This window comes from Ammospiza nelsoni, chromosome Z, assembly GCF_027579445.1.
Source record: "Ammospiza nelsoni isolate bAmmNel1 chromosome Z, bAmmNel1.pri, whole genome shotgun sequence".
In the NCBI taxonomy this organism is placed as follows: Eukaryota; Metazoa; Chordata; class Aves; order Passeriformes; family Passerellidae; genus Ammospiza; species Ammospiza nelsoni.
This window is the reverse complement of record NC_080669.1, coordinates 18,880,163-18,903,682: the sequence shown is the minus strand read 5'-3', so window position 1 is coordinate 18,903,682 and position 23,520 is coordinate 18,880,163.

Here is a 23,520-nt window from a genome sequence, read left to right as displayed (position 1 = left end):
CAAATAAATTCTTCACAGTCATAGTGACAGAAGGATAAATAGTAAGCTGCCTTTTTATATGTGCACTAAATCCCTGTTGGATACCCAAATGAAAGGATGACTTAATGGAGACACATTGACAAAGCAACCACTAAATATTCACTGTGAGTCATTATTTAGCAAAGGTTTTTCCTTGGATATGATGAATTGGGACACTTCAGCCCTTTGTGACCCTCAAACTAACACTTCAGGTGTGTGTAGAAATAGCGAGCTGTCATTTTTTTGCACTAAGTTGTCACATAAAACACTTTGTTTTACCTAATTTTTCAAAGTCAAAATCACTCTTGCAACCAATGGAGTATTGCTTAAAAAAAAAGAGGAAATTTGAGAGAGCATAATTTTTCTCTTTGTTTGGTGATTTCTTTTTAGTTTACATATTTTCTTTTAGCATATCTAACAGCTCAGTTAGAAAATACATTTTTTTTCACATGGGGACATTTTTTCTGTGGATTAAATAACTTTTTTGTATTCAGACCCATGCCTGCAAAGACAAATATTCATATTCAATTTCTTACTTCTTTCTGTTTAACCCTCTATTCATGTGGTTCATGCTCACCTGATATTTTCACCTCAATTATCACATGTTGGAAAAGCTTTGGTACTGACTAGAAACATTAAAACAGAGAATTTAAAAGTATACTTGGAGGCATTTTTCCCTCTTCATTGGAACTGCATCCATAACCATGCAAATCTTCATTAAATTGCATTGTATTTACAAAATTTTTTCCAAGACGGGATTTCAAGATTTATGGACAAAATCCAGATGTCTGAAACCCCAAGATCTTTTGGTAATAAAATAGTGAATTTATTTAGCTAGGCATTTTCACGTGTGTGAAAGCAGATGGTATTCTCTGTATCTCATGATTATCACCTTCTGAAACAAAAAGGAAGAGCATGAAATGTTGCCTTTGTCTTTCAGAACTGTAAGGTTATGGATTTCCCACATGCACTATAACCATTACAAAATTTTAAATAAGGTATACTAGTTACCTAGCCTCTTTCTTATTGTGTGTCTTTTATTAAACTCCTTTTATTTTATTCAGCCACCTTTGGGTATTGACACTGAATCCATATGAAACTGAAGTATGGCTTATAACTGTTTTTAGCAATTATCACCTTGTTAATTAATATTTGAAAATTGCAAACATGATCTCTCAGATTTATCTTCTAAAGATACCAATGGGAATATGAATTCCATATAGAAATAATGGGGTTTTTTATCTTGTAATATTGTTTGTATCAAGTCAGATGGCACAAGAATAATGCACGTAACAGTTGAGCACAATGACTGAGTTTTGTTTTTAGGTGATGTCAGGATGATTTTGCAAAGCTATTTCTGACATGTAAATTAATTTATATTAGCAAACTTCTAGCAGCCTATAAGAAAACATTTTGCCTGGATGAAATGGTATGAAATTGAACATGAACAAATTTTTATATTGCAACATATTTTACTCTAGCATAAGTAGTACACACCCTGGCAACATTTAGGACAAGTTGATTGTATGAAATACTGTTTCAATTCAGACAAAAAATTATATATGCTTTAACTTCATGAGGCAAATCTCTTCATCAGGTTAACTAAAAAGTCTGCTTTGCACTTTTTGCCAAAATATGTTAAAATTTTTTGCTTGTTTTTCCAGTCATTATGTACCCTACAGGTGTTACAGTGATGACTAAGAACAGATGTACTGCCATTTTTACTGTTTTTTTCAGTAAAAAGTTTCAGTGACATGACACTTTATACTAGAATAAGATTGGCATCTTAGTCATTGACCTTTCCTTAGATTGTGATGTTTTATGTTTAAGTTTTTCAGATTCATGCCATAAGAGGAAAAGAGCAGTACTAATCCTTCAGTGAGTGTTTATGAGTATTTATATCAGTGGTCCATCTTTGGTATTGGTAGCTAGAGGCACTTCAGCTGAGTAAGCTAAATTTTGTCCTCCAGTCTCCTCTCCTCACTCTCTTGTGTCTCAGACTGCAGATATCACAGGTTCCAATTGCTCGTCTGAAAAACTCATTAACCTGTGAGCTCAGTGTGTGCCTCGCGTCCCAGGGTGTGCACACAAGATGGTGCAGTATGCCAGGTGTGGCAATTATCTCTCTGGTGTGATTTGCAGGCAAGGCTGTTTTAAAACAGTCTTATTGGCAAGAGGATGAAGAAAGAACCTCAGTCTAGAGTCTACCTGTAGATACAGTGTGACAAAAAAAAAAAAATTAGATGGAAAATTTTCCACCAAGAAGCCCCTGTTATGGAATTTCAGATCATATTTAATTTGTTTTAGACTCTCCTTTTGTTTTGGAAAGAACATTGAATTTTTCCCTTATTTTTATGTATTGAAGGAAAAGGCTGTTTTTCCTCTAATACAGAACCAAAAGATTTCCTATTTCTTTCTGGGAAATTTAAAATAAACAAGCTTTAGAGACCATTTAAAAGTAAAACTATATAAGAATATGTTATTCTTTCTCTATCCAATCAAAATGCAGAAATACATGAGATGGCTAAATGGGTTTAGTGATTCTGAGAATTTTTAAATATCGATAGACATTATAACTATTGATTTTACATATGATAACTATTGATTTGCACATTATCTCCTCATGGAAATAGTAATGTTTTGCTTACAGGATTTTCAGGGTTTCTCATCTTTCTGCAAGCAGTTACATCTGTGAAACTATTCTTATCTCCACCTACCCACATAATTTTTCTCTTTAGCTGACTGTTGCATTATACCCCAAAATAGTACCCCAAACCAGTACCCCAAAAGTACTGATCTCTTTTAGGTTTAAGTGAGGTATTTCATTCTGTGAGAGACACCTTAAGGACTTTTTCCAAGTCAGTTGCAGATGTGGTGATGACTCAATTCAGTCTTAGCAATGCAGAAGGAATAGGAGGTTTGGATAGAAGATAAACAAAGAAAACTTTCCATGTTCATGTGCACCCAGTAGTGACTGCATTTAGTGACTGTGGACTGAGTCCAGATTTTTGGCTCTGCCAAGAAAGCACTGTATTGTTTTGTTGAGCAACTGGAAACTAGTTAGTCTTATATTCCCTTTTCTACATTGTGTGAGGAGGTTCAAAGAATCTGCCAGGCTGGATAAAAAATTATGCAGGATTCCTATGGTTTTGTAAAACAATTTAGATTAATAGAATCATAGAACATCTCAAGGTGGAAAGGATTCCTAAGAACCATCAAGACAAACTCCCTGTTTCCTGCAGGGCTACTTGAAAGTAGATCACATAACTAAGAGCATTCCTTGATATTCCCAGATACTCCTTGAACTCTGACAGCCTTGGTGCCATGACCTAGGAAGCCTGTTCTCAGTGAAGAACGTTTTCCTAATCTCCAATCTTAACTTACCCTGATGCAGCTTCATTTTATTTCCCTATTGCTGGTCACCAAACAGAGGAGACCTGTACTTCCCACTACAAGCAATTTGTGCAAAGCTTTCCCTCTTCTTCCTTCTTAGCTCCAGAGTCACCAGCAACCTTTTTCCTGGAAAAAGACAGAATTAACAGGAGTTGTTGTAACATCACTGACCGTTAACAGACATCACCTGAGTCCTCATCAATTATTTCAAGAGGAAAAACTTGAAAATCTTTTGCTCTGTACCAAAGGAAAATATGGTGCCAATTTTCAGAATCATCTCCAGCTCAGCTTGTTTGTTCTAGGAAAGACATTGGGGTTTCGAGGATGTTAGGGTTTCTAGGGGAAACTGTGTGGTTTCCACTGCCACATATCACCTAAGATGTAGCTCGTGGAACTTTAGCATTTATTGACACCCCATATATCAAATAATACTGTGCATATACACTTGTCTACATAGAGGAAGACCTTTCTCTACTTGTAATCCTTTCATGGCATCTTTTCACTGTTCCACCAAACCAGAATGATGTTTAAAAACAAATACTCTTTTCTTGTTAAAGATAATTCTCCTAAGTTATTACTGTCATATGCATCAGTGTTTTCTTCATGGACCCCATGCTCATTAGCTTTCTTCTATTTCCTTCCCTCTGACCTGACTGATAGAAATGAAAAGTGGTTATTATGCATCCCACAGCTACTATTAGAGGAGACACAGGAAGTATAAGAGATATTTAATAGCTTTCTTAAAAGTTTTATATTAGCCTCTATGGAAGGAATGCTTGGTCAATCAATCAAATCTCTTTGTAGCCTCAAATTACCTGTCAACTATTCTGAAACACTACCAGTATTTTAACAATGTTCCTTTCCCTTTTTTCAGAAATGCTTTTGATAAGATTCTAATTGATGTTTTATGGAAGCAGGCTGAGTAAATAAAAATTAATTAATGGTTACATTTACAAGTACATTATCAGACAGATTGAAGTGTTCTGTTTTCCAAGACACCTCATTCTAGAAAAATTCAATTTCTTTGTCTGCTAAATTGTGTAATAGCTATCACACTTGTTGTACAGTTATCATTATGGGAGAGAATTTGCTGAAGTAGATATCTAAAAAGTACTGCCACCCAACAAATCTTTAAAAGTCACATTTTCCCCCAGAGAAATTCACGGAGTCATCATAATATGACAAGTGTGGTTTTTTCCTAAACCCAGTAGCTATTGTAATGCACTAAAATTATAGACTTCATTTCAATGAGACTGAGTAAGACTGAGGTATTTGAGAACAGAAAAAGGGTAGATGGCAAGGATGGAGAAGAATGAGACATCAGAAAGTGGGAGGAAAATCCTGAAACAAGAACAGAAGAAAGTAAAAAAAATCTCAAACATATAAACTGAAAAAATCTGCCCAATTTGAAAGCAAAATCTGAAGCAGGATAAAAATAAAATATTTTTTCAATGCTCTGAAATGGAAGAAATAGGAATTTTAGTATAGCTTAGAAATAATTTTGTGTCACTTCTGAAAATATATAAAAATTAAAACTGCTTCAAATTTGCAAGCAAAATCTTAAGAGGAAAATATCTGGAAATTGGTATGTATCTCAGTTAAATATGATTACTCTATTATGGAATTTCTCTCTTATTGTAACATCATAAAAAATACCAAAAGTTTGTAAGAAGTTGTAAACTACCACACACCTTGAAGTAAATGTTTCTTCTCATGGATGCTTTTAGTTTCTAGTCCAGATATTACTAATGGAGAAATCAGGTAGTACTACACACATTTAGCAAATGAGAACATTTCTCTTTTATTCTAACTTTTTTTTGCTGATCAACTTTCTCAACCAGGAATCTGCTGGCCTGTAAAATCCAGACCTCTGCTTTATAACTATGCAGCTTTGCATTTCTCTCATTTATTCTCATGGCAAAAAAGAACAAATTTCTTTGTCCAGAAGGTCACACAAAACTTATTTGAAGGACTGGAGCTTTCCTGTTGAATATGGAATAAGAAATGGTACTTTCCCAATTTTATTTAGCTATGCAAAGGCGATCTCTCCCAGGTGACCTGACACAGACCTAGTCAACACCATCCATAATGAAAATCAATAGCACCAAGTCACTAAACAATTACTCCATCTTCTTTAAAAATGCACAAGTCTTCAAAACAACAAGGATTCAGAGACTGATTAATTTGCCATTTGCTTTAGAGATTGCACAAGTTGCATTATTTAAGATGTTGCCTTTACTTTGTGTTCTCAAAGGATGGACCAAGATCAAAGTCTTATAGAATGCTGTGTCTCCTAAACAAAAAAAAAGTGGTGGCTAGATGACTAGATGATAGGAAATACAGATCTGAGCCATGGTTGTGTAAGTTTTGTAAATAGCTGTTTGATAAACATTTTTCTTCTGATCACAAAACCCCCAAATATCTAGCTTTTCAAACTTCCAAATCTGAGTTGATATTAAAGAAGCCATTTCAGATAGAATAATTTAAATGTAAACCCAGAAAAATACCAACAAAATTAATTAGAAATGGTAACCAATTTTGACTAGACCCAAGTACTAAGGAACTCTATTAAAAATTATATTTTCAAAAGTGTTTTAAACACTGAAAATTGGTGTAAAAAAATTCAATAAGCCTAAAATAGACAGGGTCAGAAGTGTAGATAGAAGTGTAATAAATAGTTTCCTTGGAAGAAGGATGTTCTGCTTCCTTCTGCAAGCAGAATGGCTGTGATTGTGAGAATGTTAATGACCAAGGTTTGCCCTAGCTAGAAAGAATGGTCCCAGCAGGGAATGGAGGAGGTTTTCAGTCTTATATGAAGTCTTGGCTGTTCACTTCCTCCCCGCCTAATTTCTCTCCTATTTCTTTAAAGCATTATGTAAACCACTGTGGATCTACTCTTCACACTGGGTTTTTTAACAGGGGACCATATGCTTTAAACAGTATCTTTCTTTTCTCTGTTAATTTTTGATATCTATTCTCTACATTTGCACACACCATAAAAGATAGATACTAGCAGAAATATTAAATATTTATGTATACACATAAATGTATATATGTATGTTTTATAATACGTATATACATATATGTCTAGGCATATACACTTTAATTTCTATGTCATTATTTCATTCTCTTTTTCCCCAATTGTTTTTAATTCTTTCCAGAGCCTTACTATGCCCTAAAACAGCTCATGTAACATTTTTGCTATTCTAAAATCTCTTGTACTATCTGTAACATACCAAACTTCTTCTGATTTTTCTTTTGTAGCTTGGATACTGGACTGACTCAGCAGAGAAATGTGTATTTGTATGAACTTGTGCTTTTGGTCCTGAGATTATTATTTCTGCCTTTCAACAGGTGTTCAGTTCAGAAGTCAGTGACCTTTCCTGTGGGAATAATTTTGTAACCGTTACAAAGGCATCACTTATGTGACCCAATTTCTGTAATATCTGACAAATTTATTTCAGCTCCATTATTTTGGAAAACGGGGATTGATCCTAGAATACTGCTGGTTGCAATCACTGAATTAGGCCACAGACTGGTGTATGATTACAATGAAATATCATGTAGACTGTGTAGCAACAAGTCATATCATCATAATATGGCATTACCAGAGCCACCAGAACTACCAGGGCCCTGATGCTGGGATACATTTAGACATTTGAAAGTACTGATCATGCACCATGCAACCCTGTTATGAAATCAATGAGATTGGTTTCATATTGATTATCAAGGCTTTTGTAAAATCAGGTTGTCAATTCAGAGACATAAATATAGATTTAGAAATCAAACTTTGGACGCCATTTAAAAAAAAAGTTGACACTAGGAGACAAGTATGACAATATTAAAGGACATGCAAATCAAATAAAATTGACAAAATTCTGTTTCTGACATAGATTTTAATGACTGAGTCTGAAGTGGTAGGAAAATCCAAGAATGTAGTTTCTCTTCTAAATCAATTTGTCTGTGGCTCATATTATTAATACACATCCTTTATATGACACTGAATGCAGTTTCCAAAATAAGAGCATTTCTTTTTTTCTTTCAGAAAGCCATAGTGGCTGATTTGTTTGTTTCTTTCTTTCTTTGGTGTCAGTTTGAGCAAGTGCTCTTGATACTTTCTTCAGTTAAAATTAACAATGTCAAAAATCAAGGACCTTTGTTTCTTTTAAACTCTATTAAGTAATTCATGCTCCTAAAGCAACTCTAAGTCCTTGTTCAGAATAAAAACAATTGTCCTTAGATATCTGTATTTGTCAAGTTGATGCTTCCAGACAGCTGTCTAAACTAAACAAGAGCTGTGACAGAACTGTGGTGACATAGCACTGTGTAATGGTAGTGTAAAAGCCTCGATTACGATGATATTGCAGGACTAATCCTGTAATACTAATGGATTGCAGGACTGAAGCTATAAATCTTAAGAGGAGTGGCTGAGAGAACTGATGGTGTTTAGCCTGGAGAAATGGAGCATGAGGGAGAACAGCTTCACTTTCCACAATTACCTGAAAGGAGTTTGAAAGCTACGAATTGGTCTCTTCTCTCTGGTAACAAACAATGAGATGACAGGAAATTACAAGTTGCATCAGTGAAGGTTTAGATTGTATATTAGGAAAATTTTCTACATTATAATGGTTATCAAGCATTGGAACAGGCTGCCCTGGGCAGTGGTTGTGACACCATCTTTAGAGGTATTGTAGAGGAGAGAGGAGAGGAGAGGAGAGGAGAGGAGAGGAGAGGAGAGGAGAGGAGAGGAGAGGAGAGGAGAGGAGAGGAGAGGAGAGGAGAGGAGAGGAGAGGAGAGGAGAGGAGAGGAGAGGAGAGGAGAGGAGAGGAGAGGAGAGGAGAGGAGAGGAGAGGAGAGGAGAGGAGAGGAGAGGAGAGGAGAGGAGAGGAGAGGAGAGGAGAGGAGAGGAGAGGAGAGGAGAGGAGAGGAGAGGAGAGGAGAGGAGAGGAGAGGAGAGGAGAGGAGAGGAGAGGAGAGGAGAGGAGAGGAGAGGAGAGGAGAGGAGAGGAGAGGAGAGGAGAGGAGAGGAGAGGAGAGGAGAGGAGAGGAGAGGAGAGGAGAGGAGAGGAGAGGAGAGGAGAGGAGAGGAGAGGAGAGGAGAGGAGAGGAGAGGAGAGGAGAGGAGAGGAGAGATCTTGTTGCAGTCTGCAACTTCCTTGTCAAGGGAACAGAGGAGGCAGGTACTCATCTCTCTAGTGACCAGTGACAGAACCCAAGGGAACACCATGAAGATGAATCAGGAGACATTTAGGCTGTGTATTAGAAAAAGATTCTTCCCACAGAAGGTGCTTGGGCAGTGGAACAGCTCCCCAGGGAAGTGGTTACAGCACCAAGCCTGACAGAGCTCAAGAAGTGTTTGGACAAAACTCTCAGACATGTGGTGTGGCCTGATCTGTGCAGGGCCAAGAGCTGGACTTTGATCCTTGTGTGACCCGTCCAACTCAGCTTATTCTGCAATTCTGTGACAAAAGTTTTTGTACTCTTTCATTTCACGTCTCTTTGTTGCCCCTCTGCTTAAAAGGGGTTTTCTGGCAACTGTAATGTTTTTACCCACAAATGTACTCTCAGTTTACTAGGAGTGACTAGTAACAGATGCAACAGAGCATCTATGAACCAGTCAGTTTTCCATAACCAACCCTTTGCAAATATAAATCTAGACAAACAGACATCCTTTTAAGAAAACCTCATACTGCACTTTCCTTTCGTAAATCATGTCAACATACTTCTTAATGCTAAGCTTGCATGGTTCTCTAAAATAAAAGTAATAAATCAATATTGTGGCAGAAAGTACAATTATCATCAATTTTAATCTTCTGTAGCAAGTCATTACACTGCTAAATTTCTTTCTGATCTTTAAAGTAGAAGAGTTGGTGGGAACCAACAATTGTTATGACAGAGGCTTGAAGGAGTCTTTACATCCCAAACTGTATTTAGTAGGTGGATCCTTTCCATACAGGGCTGTAATTCTGTTATTTATTTCATATTCTGTGGTAGTGCCATCAGTCATAGTTGTGATAAAGTAATCTAAGACTAGGAAGAGTGTTGGTTCATATTCCCTGGCTTTTTCTTTCTTTCTTCCATGGAAGCCACTACCCATGAGCCACAAAGCAGTCTGACCTACAGGTGCCTCTGAGGAGAAAGGAAGTCTGTGGCCTGCTGACCTCTTTGTTTATGTAACCTGAAATGTACGAAGAGGACCAGCTCTGCAGAAGCCCTTTTGTCTTTCCCTGGAGTAGAGTGCTGCAGGAAGCAAGGAAAGCTATCCCTCTGCTGACCTCTTACTGCTCACAAAGAAGTGGGTTAGAGGCACCAGCAGCGTATGCAGTATGTACAAACTGTATCTCAAAAACTGACAAAAAAGGAAGCAGCAGAAGAATTGCTCCTTATATTTAAGAAACAACACCTCCCTGGGCTACTGAAGAGCTTGTTCAGTTTCTTCTCAGCCCTTTGTCCTAGGCTGAGCCAGAAGTCTCAAGATAACACTCAAGGAATTCCTTAATAGGTATTTTGGCACATCATCACAGTTAAATCTCAGGAAAATTCTGCAAATAAATGAGGTGTTTTAGAGGGGTGAGTTGGCATAAAAAAGACTGGTTCTAATATAGTAGAAATAAATATCTAATTCCTTATGCGTAAGGCCTCCAAAACGGGGTTTATTTTAATGTCCAGCTTTTCATCTCCATCATATCAATCTCTAGCCATGAAAAAAAAAATCCAAAATGTCTCTTAAAATGACAACCTGCCTCACCCTGACTGTGAAGCCTCTGAAATCATGCTGAGTCTCTCATTATACGACTCTCAGTTACGGTTGGCTTTTTGCCTGAAATTTATATATGAAGGCTGATTGATATCTTCAAGGAACTTTTTTTCTTCTACGCTGATAAATGGCAACTTATGAAAATATTACTTTGCAAACTGCCTATACTTATAGTGGGCAAAAATGTCTTCCTTGTTGTTAGGGTCTGATATTTAGAGGAGTATTTATAGCCACAGAATGAAGAAAGGGTAATGTAACACAAAGTAGTTGCAGTGCCCATGAAAATGGGTCTTTTCAACCATTTTTACTATTTTTGCCCCAAGCTTCATCAAAGGAAAGAGGAAAATTCACCAGATGCCAAAATTCACCAGTTCCAAAATAAAGTAAAATTAAAAATAAAAATACAACCCAACCCCAAAACCCCCCAAACACACACGCCAATTGGCAGCAATATATGCAGCAATAGACGTAAGTTTTTTGTTTCAGCACTCCCAAGCTGCTCACCCCTCTCACAGGAAGCAGCAGGTGAGTGTTGAGCACAGAAGGGCATTTATCAACTCCTTTTGGCAAACACAAAAGTGGTGCAGGGTATCTGCTCTACTCTTGTCAGAGTGTCTGTTCATTTCACTGGCGTCCCTCAAAGGGAAAAGGCAAACATTGTTCAGTTTGCAATTTTGCCCATATTTCTAACATTCGTTCTTTTACAGAAGGACAAAACTTCTTCATTTCAAAATTGCTTCATCCTCTTATTTCAGATTATTAACTAAACACGTCTTGAGATGAATACTATCTCACATGAAAACCATAACTGACTGTTACTATCCCTCTTATTAAAAAATAAATTGTTATAGAGATGGCTGTCTAGTAAAATATTGCATGAATGCATCTGACAGGAAATAATGGAGAAAATACTAACAGGTGGATTTTTTTGCCTTTGATTATGCACAAGAGTAATATGATTTCTTATAAAATGGATAAAAGAATCTTGAAAATTAAGAGAAATATAATGAAAAAAGAAACATTAGATATTATTTAATGTTAATTCTATGTTACTAATTTATTGGTAGTAGACATTGTAAAGTTTCTGTAACATCAAAGGACAAGTAAGGAACTGCATTTTAAAATTTGATTTTAACAATGCCTTTCCCACTGTACATACTACAATTTAAATCACTTGCATGAAATGTAAAGAGAAACTTTACATTTTAATCTAAACTTAGATTCGCAGATACTACAGTGGTATTAATCTTTAAAAATCTTTAAAATTAAACTGGTTTATTGTCAGTAAAATATTGAAAATAATGTAAATGTCAAGATTACTTGTACTTTACAGATCAGTGAATTAAAGCTGAGATATCTAGATGAAAATTTAATAATATTTTACATAATTTTGACTTAAAATAAACCTTTTTGGCAAAAATATGTATAAAAGAGATTGGAACACTCTAAATATTTATTAGATATAATATGATTTTTCCAATGTAAGTGGTATGATTTTGTCTCTGATAAGATATGGTTTCTGTTCTTTCCCTTCCACAAATAAAAAATAACCCTTTTCAAGATAATTAAATGGAGATATTTTGGTTGTAACTGAACATTTTGAAGGATATACTTTAAAGTTTACAGACAGTACAAACTATGAACTGATTTACAGACAAAAGAGTTTACCTCTACCCATCTATTCAGTAATTTCAAAGGAAGTTTATGACGAGGCTTTGGTATTATGTTTTGTATTTTTTTTAATTATGTTTTTAATCTGAAGTAGTATATTTGAATGTTAAAATGCTTTCATGGAAGATTAATGGTGCAGAAAAGATGCTTCTTCCTTTGATTTTGGGAAAATTTATTCTATAAAATCTGACTGCTATTCTTTTGGAATGCCTTTGGTATTTTTTTTTAATGGCTTTTGATAATAATCTGTAAGACATTGTTAGGAAGAAAAAATCACCTCATCAAATATTCTGTGCAGCATGCAAACATGTCCTCCTGATAAATCAGCTCTATTCTCACAGTGGCAATTCTTACTTTGAGTCTCCGGTTGTACTGCAACTCAATAAATTAGGGGAACAGAAGAAAAAGCAGAAAAATACCTCAGAATGAAAACTGTAGGGGAAAAAAGGAAGCTGTATATAAATCTATGTATTCCCTCTGTTGTGTAAAGATGATGAGTTTTGATGTAAAATTTAGCTTCTTCTACTTCATTTTGTGTCTATATATTCTGTAAGACCTTAGCAACTATTGTTGGTTGCTTTACTGAAACTGGTTGGAATGAAATAAACCTACAGAAATCTCTTCTCCTGCTCAGCTGAGCCCAGCCCAGCCTATAAGCAGTCTTTGCCTGCAGCAGATGTTTCTGCTTTAAACTTAAGGCAGATAAAACTACAGGTAATTGTTTTAATTACTGCTGTGGGTGCAAACATCCCCATAGAAGACCACAGAAATGTTTCCAGCTGATGTCTCCAAAAAATTACTGAATTTTCTGGCTATATCACAAGAATTTTGGACTGCAAGCCACAAAACAGGTTTATGAAGGCATGCTGTTTGATTGTGTGTTTGAGGGATTTATGTGGCCATTATGCAAAGAGAGGGGTCTCCAGCAGCCCAGCCCTGAGAGCTGCCGCGTGCCTTCCATCCCTGCGGCTCACCAAGCACAGGGGCACTCCCCGGCACCCTGACTGCCAGCTTGGACATTGGGAGGGACAGAGAACAGCGTCAGAGTCTGAGATCATCTGTGCCTTAGCGCCTGCCTCCGCTGATGACCAGTCAGAGTCAAAACTACCCCTGAACATTTGTAAATAAGAATAGATTTATATGATCCTCTTTGGTTTTATGATCTCTGAGGCCACAGATGAATTTTCATTATGTTTTTCACATAAGGAGCAGAGATTTGACTGTAATTATTAGGAAAGACAGAAGAACTAAGCTTTCTGTTTAACAGATAGCACATAGACTTATTTCAGTGGTAGGCCTTTAAAAATTATTTTTCTGGACTAGGTCTATATTTTAGTTTTCAAAAAGTGAGAGGAAACACTATCCAATGGCCAGAGAGCCCAGCAAAAAAAAAAAATACTGTGTTAAAACATTAGGTTAATTTTAGGCCACCTGTTTTTAATATTCTTAGTATGGAATTACCACCAATGTGTATTATGAAAATGTCCCTTATTCTTTTCTTTTCCCATTTGGTCTTCAGTAGAGAACTTTTGGTTATCAGCAAATTTTTTGTCATCAATGCACACAGGTAGAAGCAGAAGGACTCTTTTTATGAAACCTATCAGCATCTAAATGATATACAAAATACAGAAAGAAAGTATTAAATAAAACTGGAGTATTTCCTTGGAGGAAAGAAAGGATAGCAAAGCTCTCAACACAGATCAACATGATAAAAGCCAATCACATAATTATCACAAGAGATAAGTTCTTACATAGGGAAGGATCCATGATTCACATTAAGATTTTATTCTATGCTTTGGTGTCCTGTCTTTAGCCAGATATGTTTCTTTACTCTAGTCTTCTCCCACTGCCTTGTAATACTTAATGAATTGAAAATTTTCATTAAGTTGTACTGCTGGTGCAAAAATACCTTTAAACAGTCTTGAAGTTCTTCTTAACACCTAACGTTCCCCACAAAAAAAAAGATGAATAGGTTAGAGAAAGAGACCAACCTGAAAGTATCACCTACAGTCTTCCTTCTGTATTTCATCATGATTGTATGACAACAAAAAAAACGTTATTTTATCTTTCATGAAAGAATAGCATATAGTAATTCTGTGCTAATTAGTTATCATTATTTTTTAAAATTTTTATATAAAAAGGAAGTGGAGTTTTCTGACTTTTGTTTATCAGAGGATTGTTTAGTAAAGACAATCTCTCTAAGATTGGCACTAATTAAATACAGTTGAAATCTAATTTTATGGAGTCAAAGAATTGGATGTATTTAAATGCAACTAAAAATATTAATGTGACTTTAGGTAACTTTAGGGATGTGATAATTCGTACTCTTGGAGTTAGATGCATACTTGGCATTTTCCTGAGTTGAGACGTACAGGTCAAAACATTTGTTATTATTTTTCAATGCACTAAGACTTTTAACTGCTTTTTTCTGTTTATAGAGCTTGCTTGGTATTTCCTTCACATCTATGACTAACCCAAGCAGCAGCACACAAACAAAGCACTGCCTTGGCAATGCTCTCTGTGGCTCATGGGAGAACGGCAGGAGGAAATAGCTGCAGACTTTTGTATCTGACTGACACAGGGCAAATATTTCTTGCCAGAGTAGCGCGAGGGCTGAACAGGTAATGAGGTGCTTAGAACACTAAATTTTGCTGATTATTTTAATAGTCTTAATTTGAATATTTACACACGGCAACATGTAGAACATGACAGCAATTTTTTTTAGAGCTTTGACAGTAGAATGCAACTACATGATTTGCATATCCAATTCCAAGCAGCTAAAAAGATCTGAAATTTTATGAAGGACAGAAAAGACTATGCTAGATAAGGAAAAACTTTTGTTTAAGCAATTGAAAGGGAAATTGAATTTTCACAACTATCTACTATCTATGGTTTCATAAAAGGCCAAGGCAAACCTAATATCTTGGATTCAGTTCTCAAGTTCAGCAAGTTATGGGAGATGCAATTTTATCAGTATACATATGGTAAATTACAGGTAAATTACAGATAAGAAAAATTTATTTACTGTTTCACCAGTACTGATATTATGGATATTGTCTAAGAGAATTTTTCAGGTTTTGTCTACATATTACTCAGTATCACTGTTGGGTAATTCAGTTCCTTCCTTCATTCCTGTCTGTCCATCTATGAAGAACTGAGAAGAAAATTTCAGTTATTCCATCAAATCATCTGAATAAGTATTTCCTCAGAAAACTAAAAGTTACACAGAAATAGAAACAAAGCCAAAATTGTGAGAAAGAGAGCAAATGTCAAACATATGACCCAAACAAAGAACTTAAGAACCTTCATATAAATTTTGAGTCTTCCTTTTTTCAGTTGTTATAGGACACAATCCCTGCAAATATTTTCAACACAGGCACATGATATTTTAAATATTGAAATACAATTCTTTTGTATTAACTTCATTCTAAGTAACTTGCAATCGTCTCTTAGTGGATTTAAACAGTACTGATGAGCATCTGTTTCTTTCTTATGATTTACTAATAACTATGAAAGTTTCAAAATAAATATTGAAATTTTAAAAATCTAAAATTTGTGGAAGAAGCATTCAGTGAGTGAATGCACTATGGAATAACACTCCATGACCCTGGAATGATAGTATAGTGCAGAATAGTATGGAAAGTATGGACTGATAGTTCACAGGCATTTATTTAGAGACTGTCTTACCCTACATTTGAAAGTCACCAGTGCTCCTCAGAACCAGAAGCTTCTGTAGTCCAAATTACTTAAAAGTCTTGTTTATTTTTAGAAGATGGTACTGAGTTGCCTCTCTCTCTTCATATTGGAGCCTTTACAGCTATGTAGATAGAACCTTAAAGGGGAACAGAAGGGCCTAAAACCAAGGACTGTGTTTATCCCTGCTCCTAAAACCACACAGCATCTTTATTTTAATTTCTTTGTGTTCTCTCCCATTGGGCAGCCCCTTTCTAACTTAGGTAACTGTAACTCTCGTCTTTCAGTCTTGCTTTTATGCCTTGGCAAGTTTATACAACTAAGTCCTTGAAGAAAGTCACCAATGGATATTACAATAAATTTTTTACTCCCTACCGACACTATAGATGTAAAGACGGGTTGAAAGTCTGTAGCAGATATCTTAGATCTGCCAAAAAGTAAGTACTGCAGGTACTGCAAAATAGATCCTTTGATCAACAGAGAAAATTTCAGTTCAAAGAATAAGGGCTCAATACATAGTTTAAGTGCATGTGAATGGCTACCTAGTGCTGTTAGTCAGAATCAATGAATCTCCTTTACTCTTTTTTTTTTTCTCCTGTAAAATACAACAAGTTTGCTTTGATGGCTCCACTTTCTAGATGATGAAAAAATTTGCATTTTTATTCAGTACTTTTTTTTACTCACATAACAGACTTCCACTCCATTCTCTATTTTTATTGCCCAGAAAAGCACCTGTATTATTCTGCATGTGGTTATCAGTATAATCAGATTTATTTTAAACACTGGGCTACTCCTGAGACCTTTCACGATAACAAAAGTTATTACAGAATTATTTCTAGAACACTTAATTTACTTCTTTGTCTCAGTCATAGCAGGACTCAGAATTCTGTGGGGCTTTTTAAATTTTGTTTGTTTTGGGTCTTTTAACAACAAAGGAAATCTAGTAATATTCCAACAGGTTAGTTATACCAGTGGAAAGATGTTTCCTTTTCTATACTGCAACAAGCTAATTACTGTACCTGTTTGTTTGTTTTTTGCTTGCTTAATTTTGTTTCCACAGAATCATGTAATTATAGAATCATATAATGGTTTGGGTTGGAAGGGAGCTTAAAGATCCTGAACTCCAACCTCCCTATCCTGGGCAGGCAGACTTTCCACTAGGTCAAGTGCTCAGAGTCCCATCCAGCCTGGTCTTTAACACGTCCAGGGATGTAAATATAAACCTACTGTTCTTCAGCTTAATTCCCCCTTGTCCTATCACAGCCTGACCTTGTGAAAATCCCCTCCTCAGTCTTACAAGGCCCCTTTAGGTACTGGAAGTTGGTGTAAATTCTCCCCAGAATCTTTTCTTCTCCAGGCTGAATGGCCCCAGCTCTCTCAACCAGGTTGCATAGAATAAGTGCTCCAGCTCTGATCCAGTCAGTGTCTGGAAAACAGGAAAACAGCTTTCTTCTGCTGGGGACTTCATAGCTGGATTCATTACTCCAGTAAAGCTGGAAAATAATTATCTCTCGCGCAGCATAAATCTTTGATTAAAACTCTAGTTCAATACTGGTGGAGCAGCTGGAAATGTATTTTTTCTGCACGGTTGTCATTACATTACATTACATTAAAACAATATACTGAGTCCCACAGGCCCTCCCTTCCTGTATCAGTTTGATACATTTGATACACATTTCCATACTATTTCAAAGGGACTGTTTCAGGTAATAAAATTCTGGATGGTCTGAGTTATGCAGAGCCTTGTTTTTCAGCTCTCCTTCTTGGGGAAACGCACCAGACATCACCATCTGAATCCAGTTCCACAACCAAAAGTCACTTTCCCAGAAAGTGAAACTGCCTAGAAGAAAGTTGAATTATTTAAAACAGATATGAACATAGTTTCTTATTTAATAACAAGCAGGGAATTCTGTGGGTTGTACCTTCTGAAAGGAACCACAAGCAACAACCTACAAAACCCCAAAAATCCTTGCGAACCAAAAACACAAAAATCCAAACAACAAAATGTACTTTTAAGAATATTATGAAAGCTTGAACAAATTCAGCTACTAGTAATGTGAAACATTCTTTTCTGTAAATCTGTCTATGCTCTTTTAAAACCCTTACTTTTTTCTTGTTCCCTGCTCTTTACATGCTACACTCTCTCTTCTGTATATATTTGAGAAACAGTTGAAAGTCTTGCTGCTTAATCCCACATTGTCCTGAGTCTTCCACTGCTTAGTCGAGCATTTAATTTCAAGTTTCAGTATTTGTTTTTATAGATAACTTGCCACCTTTTTTATAGCCAAGCCATTACCAGACTTTCATATTCTGTTATCCTTTAGAATGATTCCATTTACATTTTAGCTTCTATACCACACTTTATTTTTGTATCTGGCTCACAAATCCCACAAAATCTGTCTTTTAGCCAAGCTTCTGAGATGAAACTGATATTACAAGAATGGATATTAACCTATTTTAATTTCAAAACCCTGCTCAGGGGCAAGCATAGATTTTGAATTCCTGCTCCTCTGTGGGGATCTTCTCTCAAATCCTATCTTTCAGCAGTAGTTATGGAGAAAATACTGGTGTTCTGTATTGGTGGTATATAAATATATAAAATAAAAATATGATAAATATGAAGTATCATATAAAGAAAATAAATATAATAGATAATATAAAGCAATTCTCTTCCCCTTCCTTTTTCCCTTTCCTTTCTTCCTCTTTCCTTTTTGCTCATCACTATGTCTTACCACAATTTCTCCTGTGAGGATCTTCTCTCAAGGCTTTCCTTTGTGTGTGTGTGTGTGTGTGTGTCATGATTGAACTCCCACCAGCTGCTCACTCACTCCCCCACCTGTGGGATTAAGGAGAGAATCAAAAAAGTAACAGCCAGAAAACTCATGGGTTGAGACAAAGACAATTTTATAGGGACACCAAAAGCCATGCGCACAAGCAAACAAAAACAAAGAGAGGAATTAATTCAGCATTCCCCATCATGTGTAATGAATGCCTGGGAAGACAAACGTCATAATTCCAAATATTCCTCCTCCTTCTTTCTTCTGCCCATTGTTTATATTCAGCAGGATATCACATTATCTGGAATATCATTTTGGTCAGTTGGGATCAGCTGTCCTGACTGTGTCTCCTCCTGCCCTCCCACGCACCCCAAACTTCCTCACCAGTGTGCAAGAGCAAACAGCAGCAAAGGCCTTGGCTCTGTGTGAGCCCTGCTCAGCAATAACAAAGGGACATCTCTGTACTATCAACCCTGTGTTCAGCACAATCCCAGAACACAGCCCCATACCAAGGCTGTGAAGAGAGCTAGCTCACCCCAGGCAAAGCCAACACAGTGTGTCTTCTGCCTATGCATTAGGACCTTTACTTTGTGACAGACACAATGCCTTCCTACTGTTAAAATATTGCCCAATCAAACTGTGAGATCATGACATCCATGATCCCTTAAAACCAGTGGAGAAGCTGAACACATCCTGCTGCCCCTGAGTGAAGGCCAGAGTCTTCTCTCTCCAGGCAAGAGACAACCTTCATTCTGCCTTCACCCCTAGTGAAACACCCTTTGAAATGAATTAGGAAAAGTGTTTAAACTTTCAAGACGTTGGTTAAAAGGACAAGAGAGAATTAAGGTGATGGATAGATCTGACTTTTTTTTTTTTTGGGGTTTCTTTTGGCTTAATGGGAACTAAGCAGATGCAGGCACTGCAGAGTGCAACTGCAAAAACTTTGTCTAATTGCAAAGAGTGTGTCTTGGTTTGGAAAGACAGGAGTCTGCGAAGGAAGGCAGGAGCCTCCCCCGAAATGGAGAACATAAACCCTCCCCACCCCTCCGAATTGCTATAAATTTTAAATTAGGCAAAAATATGGGAGCAGGAAAGAACAGTTCTTTAATAGGGAAAAGAAAAAAAAATAAAGGATAAAATAAACAATGCAGTACACTAGAACAACACTGACAGAGTCAGAACCCAGCCTGACACCCTGTGGGTCAGGGTGTTGGTGGCAGTCCCATTGGAAATGTGGCTGCAGCCCTCCTGCAGTGTCAGGGGCGGTTCTGTTGGAGCAAGGGGGTTCTGTAGGGAAGGATGTATTCTTCCTCTGAAGACCCAGTGGAAGAAGAGACAGCTGCTGTTCCTCTGGGGAATCCTTTGGAAAAAGCTGTACTGGTGTTTCAAAAACCTCTGGATTATATCTGGGTAGCAATGCTTGGCTCCTCCCTCTGGGCAGAGCATCTTCCAATGGGATGTTATAGTTCTTATCAGTCATGCAGTGACATTCAATAGTCTGTTATCAGCAGATGTCCCCTCCCAAGGGAGGTGTGAATGTGGTCACTCAAAGAAAGAGATAAAGCCCACTTGACAAAGATAATCTGCCATACAGATGGTAATTGAAAACATCTTGCATTGCAATCTTCAACAGAGTGTGTAATTTCTGCCAGGCTGATGAGAAATAAAAAAAGAATACCTATAAAACAATAATTTATAACTAGAAGCTTGATGTACTAGAGACTCTGCAACAGCTCACACACACTGCTGTCAGAGTTAATAGATATATAAAATTCTTTGTTTGGTGATGGGGCAGTATTATCTTCCTAAGTGCTTACAATGTTGAGCCAAGTCAGTCCTACTGCCCTATCAGCTCTCCTGTTTTTCCTAAGACCCAAAATTCTAAAACACCCCAAGTATTACCCATTTCAGCTGTTGTTCAATCTGTTTCCTGTGTCTCTGAGCAATTAGCATCTGCTAAGTGGAACCTAATCTTTTGTGTGTTTTTGTGGCTGGTATCCTGAACTATTGCTTTGCCAGACTATGACTTATACTAGCTTAGGTCATTGTGCCTGAGATTATTTAGGATGTAGGGAGAGCTGCAGTTGGCAGTAGCCATAAAATCAACAGCATTTATTTAGATAAGACAGATAGTTTCTATTTTGAAGAACTGAAATTATGCTCCTTTTAAGTAGTGATGTCCGTGGCCAAATTAACAATTCTGCTTTTGAAAACTGCAATATTATTTTGAATGATATTGCAAGGGTGTTGCAAAAGGGAAAGGCTGGATATTAACTCTTAAGATTAAAAACAGTCAAAACCAAGTTCTCAGAAGTAGAGGAAATCTCCTTTGGGGACTGCAAGATAGCGCATGGTGGCTAATTTGTGAATTGAGTCACATTGGAAGCAGAGTCCAGCTGTTGTGTAATGGAAAGTACATAGCTGATCTTCCTTGTACAGCAAAATTATTGCTCTTGGGATAACTCATCTTGTGCCATACATGTTTGTGAAATAGGAGTTTGAAAGGATAACTTACCAGCATACAAGCATATACAACATGTAAGCATAGGGTACTGTTGGAGAGCTTTGTTCAGACATGGCTTATAGAAAAAGGCCATGATCATATACAGCTGGTTAAGAAGTAAAAGGCAGCTGTAAGCAGCAAGTTCTCAGGCTTTTTCCTTAAAAACAATAAACACTGTGTCCTTGACTAAGTGATGAGAAAAACATGGTGGAAAACATGGAGTCCTTGAGGGTGCTCAATAACAAGTCAACAGCAGGATGAGGAAAACAAGTATTAGCCTCAACAAGAAACCACAGGTATTAACAACAAAGGAGGGGTTGGCATGTAATCTGTAACCAATGATGAGCTCGGGTTTTGCAATATGTATGAGCTTAATTAACACTACTATAAAAGTGTGTAAGCTGGATCAATAAATCTGAGATCGATGCTCATCAATCGGATGTGTGCTTGTCTCGCTTCACTTTCCTCAGGGTACCACATGTTGCACTACAGATGACTTTTTTAGATCACTGGGAAGAGTATTTACTGTTGGTATTAATGCATTCAGAGGTCCTAGATCCCTAGACATTTGAATATCACATCAGATCTACTGTAAGATCAGCCACTTCCATAGATTTATAGCAGAAATAACATTGCTTCATTGTAACTTTAGAGAATTAGAAAATAAATACATATTTCTGGAGTAAATAGAAAATCTATTTTCAGCTGCTTTGACCTGAGAAGCTTAAGCACAGGGCTAAGGAGTCTAACTGCAATGCTCTATGAGAACACACAGCAGAAACGGCAGAAAGGCAAGAAAACGCCCTTCTACAGCTGACACAGTATTTAAGGTTGTTTTGGAAGACACATTGCACTGAGTAAATTTCATATTTTATTAAGATTAGCATATCAAATTTCTTTTTTTTTTTTTTTTAGGGGGAGGGGGTACAAGTAAACACATAAATGCTTGCTTTTAGAGAAAGACTATGTCACGTCATTGATTTAACACAATAACTCCAATTGCACAAGGTAAAAGAGATGAGAAACAGTCCTGCTATCACAAAAGTAAACATCTGGTAAGCAGATATATACTGAATTTCCCTGAAGTTATTTTGGAAAAGGCCATAAACTTCCTGTATGAATACAGATTTTGACTAAGAACCTACATGGCAAAAGGTTTTCACAAGAATATAACCTGGCTGAAACAAGTTTCCCCATTCACCTAAAATCACAATTGGCTTCTCGTATCACAAGCTGTTTCTTAAAAATTCAGCAATTATTCAGAGAAGGAGATGCCTTTTAAAATAACTAGAGGGTGTCTGTTGACTGACTCAAAACCTGCAGCTTATCATGCAGGAGATAAAGAATTTATAATCTTAACAAAGCAGTGGTATGATATAGAGAAATCAAGGTACCCAACAGTAAAATTATAGAATAGAACACAAGAGCTTGGCATAGCTAATTGAAGGTACATATTGGAAGAAGTAAGGCCATGATCACATGGCAATATTTTTTCCACTATGTACCTTCAATTAACTTTCTGTGTCTGATGACCCTTTCATTCACTTTTATCTACATCCCTGTTCTTTCTTTTTGTTAAAAGGTGAAATGTCCTTTTGAAAATCAGTCTTCTGTAGTCAGTCCAAAGCAATTGGTTTCTTTTATGTTAACCTTTTAACCAAAGGAAAAAAGGTATAGGGCACTGAGAAATTATCAAGGCAATTGAACCTGCATGTTTCACATAGAAAATTAACATTGTCAGGTGAAGCTGTGAAGATAAAATCTCTAGCCCTGGGAAATTTTTGTCGTGAAATGGTTTTCTTATCAGTGAGGTTAATGAAGATGTCAGCAAATGCGATGAGATTTTGCCAAATGGGATTGCTTTCACCTCCAACCCAACTTGGAAAAGGTGTTAATCAGTACATTAATCTTATCAGCAGCTGAGAAGGTGGCTTTGAAACTGGCCACTTATATTTTTCATTAGAAAAAGTTGAAAAGGTAATTTTTCTCAAAATCCGTATTACCAATATAATTCTTCCTTTTCACTCTATTTCAAGTACATACTTTTTGCAAAGATATGACAAGAATGCATGTGTGGGAAGTGGAAGGGTAGGTAAAAGGATTACTTGGAAATGTGGCTGAAATTTCCTTGCAGTTTTCAAGACATTCTTGAACAGTCTTTTTCATTTAAAGTTATGAAAATACTGGGGATGTCTTTGCATGTATAGCCATGCATAAAACAGCAATTTCTCCTTTTTAAAATATATAATATGACTACTTTAAATTATAACAATAGCGTGACTTGATCAAGATTTGCAGGATCATGCATGCCAGCCAGTATATTGGCTCATTAGCAAGAAAAATGAAATTTTAATTGACCCTCTGATTGTGTGATTTCGTTATCTTTGTGAAAGACCTTTGTTATGCAAAATCCTTACTTCTAAGTGTTTAAGAATAACTTTGCCTTCCAGAATATTGGAAGATATTGAGTTTGTGTTATGCTATAATTTCAGATAACTTTGCTACAGAAATTATATTGCCATTTACATCTGTCCATCTTTTGCATATCTTACTTTGTTCTGTGAGTGTTCCTGGAAAGCAAGAAGATATGAATTCATGATAATTCATAATCAAATCCTGCTGCTGCTGAAAGAGGTATTAAAATTAAATCATAGATCAGAAGTACGATATTTGTTTTACTTATGTTAACATAGGGTTCTCTCTTTTA